At 39.7% G+C, this 20,817-nt stretch overlaps 1 protein-coding gene across 2 annotated transcripts in view; it reads right to left on the bottom strand.

Moving 5' to 3' along the window:
• LOC126373544 (uncharacterized) overlaps window positions 1-20,817 on the bottom strand; it is a 214,569-nt gene that overhangs the window by 123,919 nt on the left and 69,833 nt on the right. For both annotated transcript variants that reach the window (XR_007567327.1, XM_050019668.1), the window contains exon 2: window positions 16,678-16,737. The gene's annotated coding sequence lies outside the window, so the exon portion shown is untranslated. The remainder of the gene's footprint in view (window positions 1-16,677; window positions 16,738-20,817) is intronic.

Here is a 20,817-nt window from a genome sequence, read left to right as displayed (position 1 = left end):
CTTTGGCAACTTCATTCAAAGCCCGATCTCGTTACGAAACTGATTGCCGCAAATATATTTGTTATCTGTCTACCCTACATGTTTAGTAACTTGGTAATTGGTACCTGCGTTTGCGCAACGAAGAAGATTAATTTGTCCTGGGATTTTATATGTAGGTTGTTATGTGTAGGTATGTTAAGTTATCCACTAGACGAAAAAGCAAAGCAGCTAGGAAAAAGAAAGAAAATCCCTCATTCTAGTTAAAAATATCCGAAATAGATATTATCATGATACGAAATAGTAATCTCTAACAAAAACAAGACACATCACTGTAATAGAAAGCAATATTCATCACATCTTAACAACATTATGACTGTTCTAGTATGCAAAGTAAGCAGGAACGCAAATGCTGAGTAAATCAAAGCTCGTAAAACAGTCGGCAAGTGGATGGCACTTTCACACGCTGCCACTGCCGCGTCGGCTGCGTGGGCGCACCACGTAGATTAGGATGACCCTCCACTAGAGCAGCGACGTGCGGGGTGTAGTGAATCTTTGTCTATTTAATTAAAACAAAGTAGAAAAATCCTTGTCATGTCACACCTTGGACATTATACAAAAATCTTAAGTAACTAATAATAATAATAAAAAAGTTTATTTAGGTAAAACCTTCGACACACATACATTTACAACATTAAAATATACACACATTTATATAACTCGTAATATATGCCGTTTACCGGAATATTATTCCCACTTTCGGAACATTCCCTACAATAAAATGGATCTAAAGTCATGTTGAACGAGCTTTATCAGTAAACCTTTAGGCAGATAGGATCAGTGTACAAGAAAGAATCATTTAAAAAAAAAGCAGCATTATTACTATTATAGAGTTTTTACAACAGAAACATTACCCCCCCCCCACCCTTTAGGAATAAATAATAAAAATAAATAAAAATGCATTTATTTCTGAAAGTACATACTTAACAGTTGTTCGTGGACAGGACTTCCCAGTAAGTAATGATCGTATGACATCGAATTGCACATCTCCATTCAGTAGACGAGTAGCCTTATATTGCGAACTCGTCCCGCCGGACACAGCTTTCACTATAGCCATAGATTAACCAACAATACTACATATTATAGAAGGGACACTCTTCGCCCCGCACCAAATCGATCTTGGAGCGAGAGTGTTGCCGAATTATCGATTATTTACCCCTAAATATCGATATGCCTATCGATATTGGAAATTCTACAATTGGGTCGAGTGCTAGGTTCAAGATAAATTATGAAATTTCAATTACTAAATAAAGACAAATCTAAAACTAACGAAAAACATTTTTTCTATTTAACTTATTTATGAATTTCAATCAAGAAAACTGTAACAATAAGTTAATCAGTAAGTAACAATTTCGTGTTTTGACGTTTAGTAAAAAGTAACTGATTTGACTAGTTGAAAACTAGCCTATTATATAGATTATATCGATATAATCGATAGTATTTCAATTATTTTACAATCGATAATATCTAACAATTATTACATTATAATTAATCGATATAACTGTAGAATTGATAGATAGGCATTTCGATATTTAGATTATTTAGGGGCTTAGAAAATAATTGATTATTAATCGATATATGGTCGATTATCATACAACAATAGTCAGCGAGTTTGATTCATTTCACCTAAGTGTATTTTTGCCTTTTGTTTTAAACTTCTGAGGGACAAATATTAGTAATTTGTGCTATGACTATTTTACGCTTATACGAAACTGAACAGGCTTTTCTTTTTGACGTGTTTTGTAGATTTGTTTTGATTCGGCGTGCGTGTATGAAACGATTGATGAATGTGGAGGAAGCAAGAGAAGTGTGTCAGGATCGAAGCAAATGGAATTCTATAGTCTCTGCTTACCCCGGTGGGAAATAGGCGTGAGTTTATGTATGTATGTTGTAGATTTGACGCAAATGGCATTAATTACTTCGACGGACTAAACTGGCACATGCACTCAACTTTCTGATAAAAAAAGTATATTAAATAATGCAGGTTACCACACAAACGAATATCGTGTGAAATAATCGGAGAAGTCAGTAGAGCGAGTGATTAATGTCATCAATCAAGTCCAGTTGTCACCGCCAGGGATCAAACCTGGGCCCTCGTTAGTCTCAATTGCTATTGCTACCAACGTGAGAACTCTACCGCAGGTTGTGAAGAATCGCAACGGGACCAGCATTTAATGTGATTCGCCATTTAGCGTCATTTGATGACATGTGAGGTCTTTAGATCTTTTGTTGTTGATTCACTACGCCACGTGCCTGCATCGCTGTCGGGGTGGGCAGAGAAACAAGTCACCAATAGGACTAACATACGCAACGTGGAAAATTTTTTTCACGGTCATTTTATCGATTCTGACGACATAATTATGTCGTTTTGTCGATTGCTGCTAATCTTCATAATCAGCCCATTAACGTCCCCACTGCTGAGGCACGGGCCTTCCCTATGGATAGATAGGGAGATCGGGCCTTAAACCATCACGCGGGCCCAGTGCGGATTGATGGTTATTAACGACTGCTAATGCAGCCGGGACCAACGGCTTAACGTGCCTTCCGAAGCACGGAGGAGCTGGAGATGAAAACTTTTTTTTTGTGGTCACCCATCCTATGACCGGCCTTTTTTTTAGTATTTGTTGTAATCTCTCTCTCTCTCTATTTAAGAGCTGCGCTCTTGTCGGTGGAGTAATCACCATTCCTCTCTTCTTCCCGCCAAAACCTTCACCTCCCGATACGACACGACCTGCACCTTCTCTTTTATTTGTTTCATAAATGTTATCCTAGGTCTACCCCTTCCTCTCTTCCCTTAAATTTTTCCTTGATTGTTGTAATAAAAGTCCTTCAAAGTCCTTTAAAGGCTATTTACATTTAAACTTTACACCATCTTAGGTCTATTTAAATAATCAACGTCGGGTCACTTGATATGTATTCCAAAAATGCCTAGCGAATTATAAACCTTTAAAGAATAATTTTACACAAGAGACGTCTCATAATTGCGGTGAACGAGCATTTTTCCACGTTATAAAAATTGCTGGGTTTTAGCAAAAAACAATGGACACTGCACTGTTCTGTACACGATTAACTTAAAATGTCACACTACACAGAACTATGTGAATGTGTAGTGTACATGTAACTGCATCGTGTGAAATTCGTAATACAAAATCTGTGTGAAAATACACCCACGGCCGATAAAACTGCTACATTTTGTTACTCTTTACGGATCCCTATTACTAAGACTTCTCTGTCTGTCCATCTGTCTTTCAACAGGCTACATCTCAAGAACCGCGATAATTAGACAGTTGAAATTTTCACAAGTTATGCATTTTTGTTACCGCTATTACAACAAATACTAAAAAAAAATATTTACCTCATGTAACGACTACTAACTTGCATCAGTAAGTAATAACCGGGACCAACGGCTTAACGTGCCTTCCGATGCACGGATCATCTTACTTTTGGACAATCAGGTGATCAGACTGTAATGTCCTAACCAAACTAGGGATCACAAAGTGATTTTCGTGATATGTCCCCACCGGGATTTGAACCCGGGACCAAAACCGGGACCGGGGATGAGCCATGTCAGGGGCCTTTGGCGGTTCAATAGTAACCCTGACACCAGGGTTAGTGGGGTTGGTAATCCATCAACCCACACGATAGAAGAAGAATATTTACTTAAGGGTCCCATCCCATACAACAAACGCGATTTGTTTCATATCTCAATATCAATAATAGCAGCAGATGTTATCGGTGTACCTACTGTTGTTTACCTAGTCAATGATACGGAACCCTTCGTCCGTAATTCCGAGTCGCACTTGGCCAGTTTTTACGTAGTTTTTTACCCCCCGCGCACAATAGACATTCGATAATTAAAACCGCAGGCACACGTATAATGTTTCGTTACAAAAGAAGTGTACACTCATCTTTATGCTTCAGATTAAAACAATAAAAAAGTACTTCAATGTGGACGTTCTTACAAAAGATGATTTTAGAAACTGATATTTACATGTCCATGATGAGGCGAGTGCGTGATTAAAAATCATTCACAAAAGGGCTGTAGATTACCCTCCCAATTTACTTAGACCTCTAGGCTACTAACACTTTAATTGGTTGTCCATACTTCTAAGGATATATCAAGGTTTATTTGGTTCTGGTCAGCTGGATGTTGGACAATAGGAAAGTGAGCTTGCAACTTCGCAATCAAAAGTGGTGCTATAAGGATCTGATGAGGTAATTAACTGATCAATACTTTATATTAGTTCATGAATGGAAGATTACTCGTCAGTTTTTCTCTTTTCAAGGATGTGAGATACAGCCTTTAAGTGTTATGTGAGTCTAAATAAGAGCAGGCACTGGCAACTTTAGCAAAGGCCGGTCATAGGATGGGTGACCACACAAAAAAAAGTTTTTACCTCCAGCTTCTCCGTGCTTCGGAAGGCACGTTAACCCGTTGGTCCCGGCTGCATTAGCAGTCGTTAATAACCATCAATCCGCACTGGGCCCGCGTGATGGTTTAAGGCCCGATCTCCCTATCCATTCATGGGGAAGGCCCGTGCCCCAGCAGAGGGGACGTTAATGGGCTGATGATGATGAAATTAGAGCAGGAGGATGATGATTGCTTTGGGCCCATGCTTTCGAAGCTCATCACAGTAAGAGTAAAAAAACACTTTGTGATCCCTAGTTTGGTTAGGATATTACAGGCTGACCACCTGATTGTCCAAAAAGTAAGATAAGCCGTTGGTCCCGGTTACTTACTGATGTAAGTAAGTAGTCGTTACATGAGCCATGTCAGAAGCCTTTGGAAGCTCAATAATAACCCTGACATCAGGGTTGATGAGACTGGTCTTTCACCTCACAACCCACACGATAAAAAGAAGACAGTGAGAGTCAAGCGTTGTTCCAACTGACCACGGCTCAATAGCGTTAAGAAACAAGATATATTTCGAACATTCCTCAACATTGTTCCAGTCATAGTATGTGACCGTGATCGAGAACAAACGGCAATAAATAAACACAGCCGGTTACAGGCCTCATTGGTATCAGATCGGACCTAACACTGGTTGTGAGCCCGTGAACCACTGTAATTGCATAATGCAGGTTGAATGCGCTATTACAAGGGCCCTCTTTTACATTAGGCACTCTGGTAAGTCCTTAGGACCCAGACTCCCTAGCTCCTAACAGATCCTCAACCAATAACCAGGACTTATTTAATATCAACCATATTCTTAAATCGTCGACGTATAGTGAACACCACATATCTAAGCGCCTTGTTAAAAATCATATTCTAACGTGACTTTTTTTTAAAAACTTCGATTTCTTTTTTTCAATTGATGGGTTTGCTCGTGGCCCCAGACTTGCCCGAAGGCATTGACGAGGACTAGGATGGACCGAGCTCGCCCAGAAGGTGCCTGTTCACTCTGGCCTTAAAAGCACCCGGGTTATATGCATTCGGAAATAAAGAAGACGGCAAAGAATTCCACAATTTCAATCCGAGTAAAACTTGAGACCACAAATTTTGACTTGTACTGAAACTAGCTAAAAAATTCTAAAAAAGAAATCACATCCGAATGGGTTTTTTCAAAAAGATTAGTCTGCTGAAATAAGTACCATAATTTCCTCGATCTTTATGAGACCCAACGTGATAGGTAGTGAGCCGTATCGCCGTCAGTAACAATGATCGATAACCAACTGTAAATGGTGATTACAAATTACATTTAAGAAAATAAATAACATAAATATAACATAACGGCCTCTGTGGTCCAGTGGTTGCGCGTTGGGCTCACGATCCGGACGTCCTGGGTTCGATTCCCGGTGGGGACATATCACAAAAATTGCTGTGTGATCTCTAGTTTGGTTAGGACATTACAGGCTGATTACCTGATTGTCCGAAAGTAAGACGATCCGTGCTTCGAAAGGCACGTTAAGCCGTTGGTCCCGGTTACCACTTACTGATGTAAGTATGTAATCATTACAGGAGTCATGTCAGGGGCCTCTGGCGGCTCAATAGTAACCCTGACACCATGGTTGATAAGGTTGGTAATCCACCTCACAACCCACACGATAGAAGAAGAAGAACATAACATCCTAACATCTTCACTAATAATTCAAAATCAAGAACTTTGCTTATCTACACTTTGCCCTTAAAAATAGTCATAAGGTCCTCATTTTAAAGAACCCAGGGCCTCAGGTCAAAGTCGACCCTGCCGAGCGGTGGTGAAGTGGCGAAAAACTGAACAATGGGTGCGGGAACAATGCGCGGGCGCCGCGAGCGTCGCGGGCGCAGACCAGCGGTGGCAAGAGCTGGGAACCGTGGAGGTGGCAAATTGGGGATTACATGTATTAGAATAATTCTGTCTTCATAATATAATTTTCCGTTGGGGTAGGCAGAAACCGCGTATTTCCACTTACTACGATATCATTTCATCTAGATCTTATATAGACCTCGTCATAAAATTATTTCATCGCAAAATGAGTATTACTGGAGAGAGCTGGTCTTCTCTTCTCTCGTGTGAGTGATCAGATCAATGACCTACGTCATCAACCCTGGTGTCAGGATTATTATGAGTCATAAACATCTGGGGGCTGAATAATAACTCTGACACCAGGGTTGATAAGGTTGGTAATTCACTTCACAACTCACACGATAGAAGGATATTATTGAGTTTCTGTTTGGTTCATCAGAAAACATTGTCGAAATCACTTTGTGAGACTGTCCTTTATTTGGTAAGGACTTTTCAGGCTTGAATCACCTGATTGTCCGAAAAAGTAAGATGATTCCGTGCTTCGGAGGGCACGTTAAGCCGTTGGTCCCGGCTATTAGCCGTAAAAACACCTCCACCAACCCGCAGTGGAGCAGCGTGGTGGAGTATGCTCCATACCCCCTCCGGTTGATTGAGGGGAGGCCTGTGCCCAGGAGTGGGACGTATATAGGCAGTTTATGTTATGTTATGTCATCAGAAAATATTAGAGAAAAAGCCATTAGTTCCCTAGAGTACTCTAATAATTGTCTCGTCCGATCTTCGTAGCTGTAGCACGGAGGAGCAAGCGTGGCTATTAGAGCGTTTGGCAGACAATACGCGCGATGCGAGATTGTGCGCATTGTGCGGTGCGCCCGCGCAGACCACCCCGCGACAACCACTAACATATTTTCTACGACCCACATACCTGAACTGCCAGTCAGTTATTACCATAGTTTCTTCTTTGGAGCTTTGTTTACGTAGGTTGAGAGAGCTGAGGGCAAGTTCCGTCCGAGTCACATTTTATCGATTCTTCTTTTTGTGCGTTATTTCATTTTCACAGGGTGAATTTGACAGGTTCGATTTTTGTACAGAAACGACTGCCTGTCTGACCTTTCAACCCGTGAAGTGAAGACAGCCCAATATAATGTTAGACCCTTACCTCCGCAACGCGTCATTTCTAGTTTCCAGTTCATGTCGAACATAAATCATAGAAATGATTTAGGATTGCATTTTGAATTTGTATTCCCTTAGTTAGCTCGATTAATATTTCATGTTCTTTACTTGTTCTTGATATGTAAGTAATGCACACCAGGAAACTAGTTGGTCGAGACAAATCTCATAAACAAAAATACGCATATTTAAAAAAAAAAGATATTCATTACCTACCGGTAAGAGCCGTGGTAGCGCTTGCCTCTCACTTTGAGGTCGCAGGTTCGAATCCATCACATGCCAAAACCAATGTCGAATTTGTTTTCGAATTCATGTTTGGATTATAAATGATTATCACGTGCTCAACGGTGAAGGAAAACATCGTGAAGAAACCCACATTCCCGACAAATGCATTTTGGAAAGGAATGTGACCTAACCTGTATTGGGCTGGTTTTCCCTTCGCGGGTTGGAAGGTCGGACAGGCAGTCACTTCTGTAAAAAACCGGACCTCTCAAATCTTCAGGTTAGGTAAGCGGATCCTGTGAAAAACAGAATAATGCTAGGGAGATGATGATTCGTTATTAATACCGGTATTCGAAAGTCCTTGTTCCTACTTTACTTCATTAGAGGCATCTGGATTGTATGATTATTGGCTCATAATAAAAAAAATCGAATTCATCTTTTCTTGCAATTCTATTACCTAAACCAAATCTGTATTGAAAATTTATACCTTTCCTGCTCCAATCGCGGAATTTGCAAGTCAAACAGTCTGCCAGGCAGATGCAATGGTCAATGACATAATTATACTGAATGGATGCAATCAAAGGACCGAAGCGGAAGCCGTCATGCCTGCTGGCGACTTGCGCAAGAGTTGATTCTATTCTATTCACTAGGTACATACCTACCGTGAAGATGGGCTGATGATTTGTGAACTGCGAAATGAGTTTCTATTTACATTTGTAATCAATCTACAGAACGATTCAAAAAAAAAGTTAATGCTGGGCATGTTGGCGTACTGAAAAGGTGATATTATTTGCCAGATAGCAAAATTATATTATTAAGTAAGTAATTTTAAACAGAACATCTAGATCAGTATGGTCCCGAGTAATGTACTGATATGTATACACTTGAAACCATGCCACATTAACTTTTTTGACAAATTAAACCGTAAGTCTCAGAAATGTCGAATATGATAGTGCGACAGGGTTCTAAAGTGGGTACATGATCTTGCTCGTGACTGTAAAATTAGTGATTATCTATCTATTTTATGATAGTCTCAATGCGCGGTAAGACGGTTTGTCAAAGTACGCATACATAAGATAGTGGTGAGACGTTGTAATGAGCGTTCTAATAAACGTTTTTCATAGTGATGTATCAGTCGATATTAGGTGGATCGATTCTTTTCTAACTAACAGCAGAATTGTGCCCGGTTAATGGCAATAGGCGTGAGCCTCTAATAGGGGTGGTCCTATTTCTTACAAAAATAATACTTCACTACCCTTTAGACACCTAATTTACAATACAATTGCCCCGATTCCTGCAGACACCGCCTAATTTTATTTTAAGTTATATCCGTCATTTTCTTATCCGTCGAAAAGGAAAGGGACGGATGATTGTCAACAAGTTAATTTTAAAACGAATGAATAACCCGGGCGAATAAAATAGGCATCTCGTTGGTATGTAATTCGTTTGACGTGCTGTCTATTTAACTCTGTTGGGTTATTGGCCGATGTAAAATTTTTAGACGGTTGTTTTAGATTTCTGCTTAAAATTGACGTGTATTCCATAAATTGTATGCCTGTCGATTACCCGTCCGTTTCTTTTTCAACGAATAATAAAATGTCATGTGAAGCTTACTTTATGTAAAAAAGCTTATTATTAGATTAATGACTACCTAAATGATAAAAATGTCTGGTATTGAATGTGTTCCTCTAGTTATTAAATAACTTGTAATGTGTACCCTTTAAAAGATGTGTTGCTGTTGCAGTTTCTTCTCATTTCTTCCCCTCAGCCATAACACCTTGCGAAATGACGTAAATTCAAAAATGTTACATTGACCTTCAACAAGTTTATCTATGATAATTACGTTGAATAAATGATTTTGATTTCTGATTTCTGCATACAGTACAAAAGGCCCTATTACTAAGGTAGCAAATTTCTTCCAGGCAATCTTTAGGTATACGATATAATTACATTACAGTAAATGCGAGACAGACATTAGTATGTGTAGACTGATGTTGAAAGAAAAGAGAACCATATTGAAGACTATAGAGTACCGGAGAGGAAATATGATTGGCCACATGATACGACACGATTCATTTATAACAAACATTATAGAAGGAAAAATTGAAGGGAAGAGAGGAAGGGGTAGACCTAGGATAACATTTATGAAACAAATAAAAGAGATGGTGCAGGTCGTGTCGTATCGGGAGGTGAAGGTTTTGGCGGGAAGAAGAGAGGAATGGCGATTACTCCACCGACAAGAGCGCAGCTCTTAAATAGAGAGAGAGAGAGAGACTGATGTTGATAAAACCGGAGCGAAAGATTGTAAACGCAGAAGATGTAATTTATATTGGCCGTTGCGCTCATAGCCTGAGGTCATATAGCTGTGCAAGGAAGTAATTTAATAGAAATTATATCACTGCAGATTACTAAGAGAACTTACAATTAGATGCCGTGCGATAGAACCGTCTTACAGGTGTTAAAATTACGAACCCTACTCAGTATTTTATTAAAAAATACGGCTTCAGAGACCGCAGACATCTTCTTCTATCGTGTGGGTTGTGTGGTGGATTACCGACCCCATCAACCCTGGTGTCAGGGTTAGTATTGAGCCGTCATAGGCCCCTGACATGACTCATGTAACGATTACTTACTTACATCAGTAAATAGTAACCGGGACCAACGGCTTAACGTGCCTTCCGAAGCACGGATCATCTTACTTTTTGGACAATCAGGTGATCAGCCTGTAATGTCCTAACCAAACTAGGGATCACAAAGTGATTTTTGTGATTTGTCCCCACTGGGATTGGAACCCAGGACCTCCGGATCGTGAGCCCAACGCTCAACCACTGGACCACAGAGGCCGTTGACAGCAGACATAAGTATTACATATTAATTTTAACTAGATACCTCCGCGCATTTCCGAGAAAAATGTCTCGACGGACAGACGGACAGACAAAGTGATCCTATAATAATTCCGTTTTACCATTTGAGGTTCGGAACCCTAAAAAAAAGGAATTTTTTTTTGCCACACTGTCGATTCTAGTCAGCAGTCATGCAGATTACAACTTTACCTATTACAAAATTCCTCACACAACTTCCCACCACACATCGACCACATATCGACCAGTAGACAGCCCACTAATTAGCTCCCGCGCTAAATAAACAAATGAGTCTAATGCTAAAACAAATCCCACGACGATAAGTACTTCGTTCCTCTAAATATGTCATCCGATATCGAGAACATTCCGAGGCGGCAAAACAAACAAACAGACGACGGCTAATATTAAGTGGTGGAAAACGAAAGATAGTGTTTCAGAGAAATGCGGCGGAGGACAGGTGCGAGTGATCAATTAGCGAGGATCGATGGCTGAGATTGCGCTGCGCGTGCGTCGGCCGGACGCGGCGTGCGCTGGCGCAACTCATAGGCGATTCACACATGGACGAAAGCCTTTGTAGTCACGACATAACAATGGCGGAATTTGATGTTACTAGTAGATAATGCATATTTTTCTATTGAAAACTCTAATGCTGCTTAGGAGCGCTTTTTATTTAACCAGGCATATGCTGAGTAATATTCTAGGCAATTTGTTATTGTAATATGGTGGTGGTTATATTGGTTATTGGTTGCTGTCAGATCTGGACGGTACTTCATCACGCCCCTGGGCGGCGTCTACTATAGCTGAGTCTTTGAAGAGAAGGAAGTACTCTGGTCTGGCGGGTTCTTATATTTTTATAACTTTCAAGGTTGAGATGATGGGTCCTTGGGATCCTGAAGCGAAACTGATTCTTATGGATCTTCCAATGAGTCTCATCGGGACTTCAGGGGATGTAAGGGCTGGTAGTTCTTTTTGTCAAAGAAAGGATTTTAAATGACAGAGATTGAAAACTGAATACAAAGCACTAGCCTAAATTGGATATTGAAAACTGAAGAAAAGTCACTGGCCTAAATTGGATATTGAAAACTGAAGACAAGTCACTGGCCTAAATTGGATATTGAAAACTGTAGACAAGGCACTGGCCTAAATTGGATATTGAAAACTGAAGACCAGTCACTGGGCTAAATTGGATATTGAAAACTGAAGACAAGGCACTGGCCTAAATTGGATATTGAAAACTGAAGACGAGGCACTGGCCTATTTTAATCGCGAATTTCGAATATTAAAGAATTATTTATTGATTGATACACCTATCATCATACGGTTTATCATTATCCACCTTAGGACTATGTATCAAAAGTGGCTGCAAATAGTTTCTTGATTATTTGTAGTTCTGCCCACCCCTTCGGGGAACACGGGCGTGAGTTTATGTATGTATGTATGTATGATTGAATAATAAATTAAGTACTTACTTACCTAATTCCAAATCTTTCAAGACGTAAATATACCTTTTTTAAAGCAGCTGAAAGCGCAGTTTGTGTTTCACTAATTTTCACTTTAATTAATCATAGTATTCCATTTTAATGATTCCCTCACGATGCAACTTAATCTAGACAAAAATATTTAGTACATAATAACATTATATCCGATATGGCATAACTAAAAAGTCGGATTATTTAATAAGAAAGTGTGACATGTTCAAATCGATCAGGCAGGATCGATAAAGATGATTGCGTTGCGCGCGCGACTCCAGATGTTAAATTCACCGCCGCATAAACGATATGATCTATCTATCTATACTTAGATCATATAGTCTAACTTTGATAGTCGGAATATTTCAGAGAAATGGCCTTAGAATCGAGACTAAGTATCGATGATCGATTAGTGGCGATCGAATGTTGAGATTGCAATGATTTGCGCATGCGACTCTGTATGTAAGCGAGGTGGTGTAAGGGAGAAGTAGACGCGGAATATTTTGAAGGTATCTTTATCAAGCGAATAATCTTAAAAGCGACGAAAATCATTGATCAATAAAAAGAATATTAATAATGATTAAAAGATGTGGATACCGTCGCCTTTACGTCAAATTATGTAGCAAAAAACCACGTCAGAAATCAAAGAATAAATAAATACATACATGCACTCACGACTATTTCCCACCGGGGTAAGCAGAGACGGGAATCTTATTAACTTCGATCCTGTCTCACAAAAAAAAAACAAGAATAAATATCTGTTACTAAACCGCTAAACCGCTTAACTTGCGCCACACAACCGAAGATATTCACGAGGCCAATCATTCGATGCTTGAGTGGTATAGATCGCTTCTAGCGATAAGCCCCTGGATGTGCAGTAAGTAAAAACATGCAAAAATAGTGCAAAACCAACGTTGGACACACTAACAGAGAAATCTACAAATCATTGACAGTGAACGCGTTCTGATCAATAAGCGAAGATTAACCATCGCCCATCCATTCTGAAATGATGTAGACTGCGCCTGAGCATAGGTATTTGTTTTGCTTTTCTTTTTTTAGTAGTTTACTTTACCCGTGACATAAATAAGTATAATCCCTTTAAATGATTCGCTACTGATAAGAAAATACTTACTTAACTAGGTACATACTCTTAAACACAATGAACAGAGGAGTTAAAATGGCCACATCTAAATATCAAATATCTATAGTTATTTTTTTTTGAGACAGATTTATTAAAGATTGAATGTTCCTTTCATTATAAGTTATTTAATATTAATATTCGCACGCTGTATGGTTGAGTGATGGACTTTTATTTAAGATCTTTTGTACCACTCTAGAGCGAATAAATTTCATTTAATTTCATCGATGCAATAAAATTCATCTAAGAAAGCAATATTGCAATTTGACATTTGCGCATATAGAAGTAAGTGCGCAATACAAACAAATGTCAAATAGCAATATTGCTTTCTCAGATGAATTACTTCGATGTGGCCATTTTAACAGTACACTTTGCCAGATAAAGTGTGAAGGTATGTTAATCGTATACATTGCTAATTCGTTGCTATTTCGCAAATAAGCGGTGCCAAAATTTTGCAACACCATCGTAAATTATGTCAAATGAACTAGTATGGCTGTTAGAAAACAATTTGCCTCGCTGACGTCAGTATATCACAGGGTAAATGCAGCTGGAGGCGTTTGTTTGTGGTATTTTGACCAAAATGCACGGAAATCAATCAACGGGTCGAGAGTAAGATTGATGGCTGTGAAACGGTATAATTTCATGTTTAGTATTATTATCTGTGATAAAACACACTCACCTTACACACACATGCGTTAACCTTACCCTTAAGGCCAGGCGCGCACTACGAGTTTTTCGCCGCGCGGTAGAAAAAAGCAGCGGCATAATGTGTCCTAAAGCTCCTAGATAATGTTTTCCGGGTCTTCACGGGGTCCTCTAACCTAACCTGAAGATTTGACGGGTCTGGTTTTTTACAGAGCCGAAGGCCATCTGATCTTCCAACCAGGAGGAAATACGCACATATCTGTGTTTTTTTTTTCGGGTATGTGGGTGTCTTCACGATGTTTTCTTTCACTGCTGAGTGCATGATAATATTGATAATCAATTAAGACATAAACCTGAATATCAAATCAATTCAAAGTGTGTCAGGATCGAAGCAAATTGAATTCTATAGTCTCTGCTTACCCCGGTGGGAAATAGGCGTGAGTTTATGTATGTATGTATCAAGTCAATTCGAATTAGAAAATCATTAGTTTAGTTTCAGCCCACGCTGGATTTGAACCTGCAACCTCGCAATGAGAGTCAAGCATTCCTCCAACTAGGTTACCACGGCTTTTGTAGATTCATCAAATCCCAAAAAAGCCGAACCTAGCACAACCTGTTACTAATTAATTATCTTTAATTGCTTTACGGTTGCGTTTACTTGGATTACTAAAATTGCTATTAAAACGTGAGAGAGTTTAAGCGAAAGTTCTAGAGATGTTCATGTGTCATTAATTACCTTGTTTTTCGGGTTAACATGCTATTAGCATATAAATTACGTTTACATCTGGTTGTTGAGTAAGTAGGACTAGGGCTGAGGACTGGGTCAAACCTATTTCAGGGCTTCTGCAGCCTCGGTCATTCAGTCGAGATTAGGCCGATTCTGTCCTATCTAACACTTGGTATACATACGTTCAGCTGCTTATGACATGGGCGGATTCAGGGAGGTCATAGCTCCCCTGGGAGACAGGTTGGGTCATGTTTGACGTAACTTATTGTAGATTTGCTGCAGATGACATTAACTACTTTGCCGGACAAATGGGGAGCGTTGAGGGCTCTCACCCGATACAAAATTTAAGACAGCAGGCCTGCGCGAACCTCGGTTTAGGGCGTCTTCTGTGGAGATCATATTTGTAAGAATTATACATATTCTTGCAGCTACTTTCCTTCGGCTATACAGGTTGAGAATCTGCAGTAGTTTAAACGGATGAGATGTTGAACAAAAAGTTATTTATAATACAAAAACTGACGATTCAAAGTGCGAATTATGAGTTTGAGATGAGTACAATTTGAAGACTTGTGGTCACCGCCAAATGGGACGACAGACACATTATCGGGTCTAGCCTTTTCCATATTAATTTTATATAACACAACATTACATAAACAGTCTATATACGGCCCATAGCTGGGCACAGGCCTTCCTTCAATCAACCAGAGGGGTTATGGAGCATACTTCACTACGCTGCTTGACTGCGGGTTGATCCTTTGTTTAGCTAGGACATTACAGGCGGAGTCACTTAGTTGCCGTCTAAAATACATTAAAAATATCCCCCTATACCTATTTCTTTATTACCTACAACTGCGCTAGCTTACCAACTCAACCAACAATAGTACAATGCCATGTGATCCGTTCGTCTCCCACGAGAGATCATACCACTGGTGGTGGGAGTGGTACTAATACCACTATAACGCCTAGAATGTAGACCACCTTGCACTAATTACTCTGACAAAGACATAGCTAACTAAATTATAAGCCTAAGTCTGTTGTCGGAAAACATTCTAGGATAGGAAAATAGTTATGCTGTGACTTGTGGTGAGAGGAATATTTAGAACGTGCAATGGTAGCTTCGGAAAGCCGTGGTAGCTCAGTTGGAAGAACGCTTGACTCTCAATGTGCGGTCGCAGGTTTGAATCCCAGCAGGGGCCTAAACCAATGATTTTCGATTTGTTTCGAATTCATGTCTGGATGCGTGCTGAAGTAAAAACCCCGTAAGGAAACCTACATTCCTGAGAAATCCGTTTTGAAATGTGACATAACCTGTATTGGGGTGTTCTTGCCTTCGCTGATTGTATAAGGAATAAATTTTAAAATTTAAGACCGTTTTTGACCGATTTTTTTACACAAAAATGACAATTACGGACAACTGTAAGTAACACAGTAAAAGGTGTCAGATATTGGTATAACTTGTAACAAAGCGGTTACGACAATGTTTTGATGGTGATTTCTTTTTGTTGCTCTAAAGTTGCGGTTACATGCTTACTTGCTTCATTGTATTTCTTTATTGAATTTATTGAAACGTCCAAAAAAATATAAGTGTAAAAACTGCACAAATATCTCAATTATGAATATAAGAAATTGGAAATAAGTTAAGTTAGGGTTGGATATTATAAAGTTTTTTTATACATTCTGGAAAAAGCTACACCGTCAAGTGCCTTCCTCTTAAATTTTAAATAAATGACAAGTCTTAACATCTGCTGACTTTTTCATACATCCATACATATATAAACTCACGCCTATTTCCCACCGGGGTAAGCAGAGACTATGGAATTCCATTTATTTCGATCCTGACACTCTTCTCTGGCCTCCACATTCAACAATCGTTTCATACACGCACGCCGGCTCAGAGTAGATCGTACTAAACCTTTTCTAAGGACATCTCCAATTAGGTAAATGTAATAATATTTCATAGCGAAAATTATTTACATGTAGGCAGGTACCTATTTACTTTAGATATATTTTATAAGTAGTAAACCTCATCTAAAGTTTAAATTGGTACATTGTTTTTAGTTTACGCGGTTATTATCATAATTAAAAAATAAAATCATATCGGGAGTCTCATATACCTATTTTAGACGCGGTAAGAACCCGTTATTATGTGTTTTAATTATAAATTGGTACTCAAACAAGTGCTTACCTTGCGCAAACGCTGGTCACGTGAGTTGTACCAACTCCGTCCCGCAATCAGCCACCAGACCTGAAGAAAAAAATGTTAAGTTAGCAACGCAATGGTAACTCTCCGTCCCGCACCAATTCGTATCAGGCCACAATCACCCACAACCAAACACAACCTGCGATCAAACACAACCCACAACCAAACACAACCTACAATGAGACACTTTCCAGGCTCATCATCTTCCTAGCATTATCCCGTTTTTCACAGAGTCCGCTTACCTAACCTGAAAATATGACTAATCTCAGCTGAGACTGCCCTCAAGATCGTGCTCAAGTCCCTTGTTTTAATATAAGAACTGTCACTTTGACATGATCTAGAGGGCAGTCTCGAAGATGACATAAGTTTATTACTACCACGTTTAAGTTCCTTTATAACAGGTGGTCAAATGACACTTTTTCTGCCAAAACAACCGGTGTTACGTAAAGGAGGCTTCATTAACCTTTGGGTGCGAATCACCCAGAAACCCGGTTGTATGACGTAACACTCCTGACCGCTCGTCCTGCAAACAACTTTCGCTTTTAACGGGTTTTTTTTACCGAACGCGAACATGTCCGAAACTTGTAGTACTTCCGACGCCAGATGGTGTGAACTTTATCTTTAAAGATAATTAATTTTATTGCGTGCTAACAATAATTTTTTCGACTTAATTATTTGGTAGAGGCCAACTTTTGGTAGCAGCCTCCGTGGTCTAGTGATTAGAGCGTTAGGCTCACGATCTGGAGGTCCGGGTTCGATTCCCGATGGGGACAATGTCGAAATCACTTTGTGAAACTGTCCTATGTTTGGTAAGGACTTTACAGGCTTGAATCACCTGATTGTCTGAAAAAAATAAGTTGATTCCGTGCTTCGGAGGGCACGTTAAGCCGTGGTTCCCTCCTCCAACCCGCAGTGGAGCAGCGTGGCGGAGTACGCTCCATACCCCCTCCGGTTGATTGAGGGGAGGCCTGTGCCCAGCAGTAGGACGTATATAGGTTATTTATGTTTATGTATATTTGGTAGACGGCGGCCCAAAGAGACCTGGCCAGGCCCGATTGACCGGGAATTAAAAACTCGCGTCATGGAAGAAAGCTACAGAGGATGCAGAAGCCCGCGAGGTGCGGAAATCTGTTATTCGAGCTCTACATTCCAACAGGGGATAAGAGCATTAAAAAAGAATTACTAATATTAGTTTGTCAAAATTCAACTTTTCGTTTTTATTAATTTCGATCAATAATAATTATTTATCCTGTTTTATAACATTGAACATAAGCTCGACTACATTTCTAAGCTCGACTTGTCAGCTTGGTATTTAAATTATGCTCAAAAGTACATTGACTTGTAAAGTTTAAAATTTGACTGAAAACAATGACTTTTCAAACAGTTTTGTATGTCAGTTTTGTACCTTGGGAATTTTTATTGCGTCTTATCTTAGCTTTAAAGACGTGATTGAGTCAATTACGAGCTATGTGACACAGTTTCCACAATGATTATTGTGGTCTGGAAACAGTCTAGGTTAGATGACCTCAGATCGACTGATAAGGGCCATGTTACACTAGGATACCACGGTCGCACCACCAACAAAATGTATGCATTTATGTATACGATCCGGAGGTCCTGTGTTCGAATCCCGGTGGGGACATATCACAAAAATCACTTTGTGATCCCTAGTTTGGTTAGGACATTACACGCTGATCACCTGATTGTCCGAAAGTAAGATGATCCGTGCTTCGCAAGGCACATAAAGCCGTTGGTCTCGGTTACTACGTAATAACCCTGACACCAGGGTTGATTTAGAGGATTGCCGTCGTCATATGCCAATTTGTCCTTGAGTTTGTTTACCAAGGCTATCTTCTAAACACCACTTCGAAAGAATTTCAGAGAAATATACCTATTTTCTTGTTTCATAGTTTTTAGAGCGAGATTTTCCGTAATCGGGTTTTCGTTTTTAAACTTATAACGAAGATAAAAGTAACTCATGCCTTCTCGAAATGTTAATTAATTACATAACATACAACGGAATGGCAATGGTAGATGAAAGCGAAATTCGCAGACGTTTCGATGGGACCAGTTCGATTCTCAGGTTACGTCAACACTCATACGAGTGGGTGCGGCTTATTATAAGTACTTATATAGAATATTGACCGCACATATATTACCCGACCAAGTAGTTAATACCAAGGCAAATGTAAAAAAAATCTACGCAAATGTGTGCCCTGTTATATGCTTGTTTTCCTAGCTCTGTGGTTTTCAATGATTTTCACATGATATTCTGTTTACGAGCTATATATTTTATGTTATAAATAATCATAAAAACCAGACCACCTATGTTGGTCTAACAGAAAGCTCGGTGAGTTGTGGCTACTTAGTTCATCTTACGGTCTCCGTGATCCAGTAACTGAGCGTTAGGCTCACGATCTGGAGGTTCCGGATTCGAATCCCGGTGGGGAAATATCACAAAAAATACTTTGTGATCCCTAGTTTCGTTAGGATATTACAGGCTGGTCATCTGAATGTCCGTCCTTCGGCAGACACGTTAAGCCGTTGGTCTCGGTTACTACTTACTGATGTAAGTAACTATACCAGGGACCTTTGGCGGCTTAATAGTAACCCTGACACCATTGTTGGTGGGGTTGGTAATCCACCTCACAACCCACACGATAGAAGAAGAAGAAGTTCATCTTGCGTTGGATGTGACCTCTGACTACACCAATTGGTATATAGTCGCGGGCTTAAGTTATGTGTGTTTTATAACATAATCATTAATCACTATATAGTATTAAACAACGCTTAAATCTTTAAAACTACGCAACGGATTTTGATGGGATTTTTATAATAGATAGAGTGATTCAAGAGGAAGGTTTATATGTATAATAATATCCATTAAATAGTGAAGAAATACTGTAATTTTTGAAGTTTTTAATCATCATCATCAGCCCATTAACGTCCCCACTGCTGGGGCACGGGCCTTCCCTATGGATGGGTCGGGAGATCGGGCCTTAAACCATCACGCGGACAGAGTGCGGATTGATGGTTATTAACGACTGCTAATGCAGCCGGGACCAACGGCTGCGACGGCGGGGGCAACGGCGGCGGAAGTTTTTAATGTGATGTCGTAAATAATTTCATTTTTTCCTCAGCATTGCACCCGAGCGACGCCGGGGCGGGTCGCTCATGTATGTATAATACATAATATGGGCTTATAACAACACTTATGGTCAGGTGGCTTTCATACATAATGTCACATGTTTCTCAATGGCCAATAAAATATTATGACAGCGAAGATTTACGATTTAACAGCTCGCTTTCAAGTGGCCAAGCCTTAACGGTGTTGCGAGAGGTAATATTACTGTGAAGAAAGTGCAAGTAAAGTAATAGGTACGCCAAGAAAGGGTATTGATAAGATACACGTGGTATTGATTTTATAGGTTCGAATCTCGGCTCGGGTAGTCAACCACTGAAATTGATGATGGCTGGCTTTCGCGTCAACTCGTGATCGGGTGCTGCGTATGTGGACAGGCCTGCTTCTGTCAGGGAGCTCATAAAACACTGTTTCTGTGATAAAGTCACATAAACTCTTTATGTTTCACTTTCCTTCCACCGACTGTAATTGGAATACCATTGTATTTAAGTCTATAAATTATGTAATACAAACTGGATTAAAAGAAAAGAAAGGAAAACATGAAACAGTAGGACTAGGGCCCTGTGCTGGGAGGTTTTCTGGCCACGTCTTTCCCTCAGCGTTACAGATTCCGATGTGGTAGTAGTTTTACAGCTAGTTACATAATATGTAATTTAATTATGTTTGACGTTCAAAAAGCGCTAACTTTGTAAGCCAATTTTGAAAAATAAATATTTTTGAATTTTATTTTTTGACTTTTTAAGTTTGAATTCGGCGGAAGAGCTCGGTGGCGCAGCGGTAAACGCGCTCGGTCTGCGATTGTTGAAGTAAAGCAACTTTCGCAAAGGCCGGTCATAGGATGGGTGACCACAAAAAAAAAAGTTTTCATCTCGAGCTCCTCCGTGCTTCGGAAGGCACGTTAACACATTAGATGCCACGTTAATTTGACCAATATTTACTGTTCAAGCCATTTCACATATACATAGTAGACGATTTCATAGATA

Source organism: Pectinophora gossypiella, chromosome 2 (assembly GCF_024362695.1).
Source record: "Pectinophora gossypiella chromosome 2, ilPecGoss1.1, whole genome shotgun sequence".
In the NCBI taxonomy this organism is placed as follows: domain Eukaryota; kingdom Metazoa; phylum Arthropoda; class Insecta; order Lepidoptera; family Gelechiidae; genus Pectinophora; species Pectinophora gossypiella.
This window is presented reverse-complemented; position numbering and strand designations above follow the sequence as displayed.